Below are 925 nucleotides of genomic sequence, written 5' to 3'. Positions count from 1 at the left end.
TATATATATATATATATATATATATATATATATGATGATTATTAGCTGGTTTGTATGCATGAGATGTGAAGGTAGTATGTTGAAAATATTGTTACGGTCCTATTGGGACGCAATATGTGATCGGAGCAGATAGGTATGTGAAGCTACCATCGCTTTTAAGTGAATCGATGTTGGAATGATTGCAATCGCGGGTTCGTGTGTTCCTTATTATTAAAGCATCACGCTATTTTATTCCAATCAATCGTTCGTATCTCAGAGTAAAACGTTTTAACGTTGGATTCACTATAAGCGATATAATATATAAGAATACACCTTTTTGTACAAACGCTCGATTTTTTGTATAATAAAAGTTGTAGTTCTTTTTTAACACGACTTCTCCTTTTGTGACCAATCTAATGTAAATCTAATATAAACCAGAGAGGGGAAAAATAAAGAAACAATCTGAAATTTTGCAGAGTTGAATTTTGTGAATTTTTTTATATTTTTGTAATATCTCTTATGTGAAATCAATTCTTTGTAATAAAAAGGATATTTTCAATACATCTTCGTTGATCTCCGTCTTCAATGTTTTCTGGTAATGTCTAAAGAAAGTTGAATACGATCTAAGAGATGGCGCTTAAAGTGTTTTTCTAGAGCTCTAGAGTTGCATGAATAGCAAAAGTCTGCTATTTTTTATCTAATGATTATATATTAAAATATTAATAAGTTTACTTATTTTTATTGGATTATTCACTAAGCTTACTTATTATTTATTGTTTTTTGAACGACAGATTATCAAGTTAAAAAGCGAAAATAGTCAATATGAACGTTGTCGGCATCCAGCTCAGATTAAATTATTATTATTATTGTGCTATTCTAATATATTTGAAGCTCTAAAGTTTTGTTCCTATATTACATGAGAAAACTTGTAGATCATCATGCAAGT

Source organism: Atta colombica, unplaced genomic scaffold (genome assembly GCF_001594045.1).
Source record: "Atta colombica isolate Treedump-2 unplaced genomic scaffold, Acol1.0 scaffold52, whole genome shotgun sequence".
Lineage (NCBI taxonomy): Eukaryota > Metazoa > Arthropoda > Insecta > Hymenoptera > Formicidae > Atta > Atta colombica.
The sequence above is the reverse complement of the archived record's forward strand: the minus strand, read 5'-3'. Positions refer to the sequence as shown.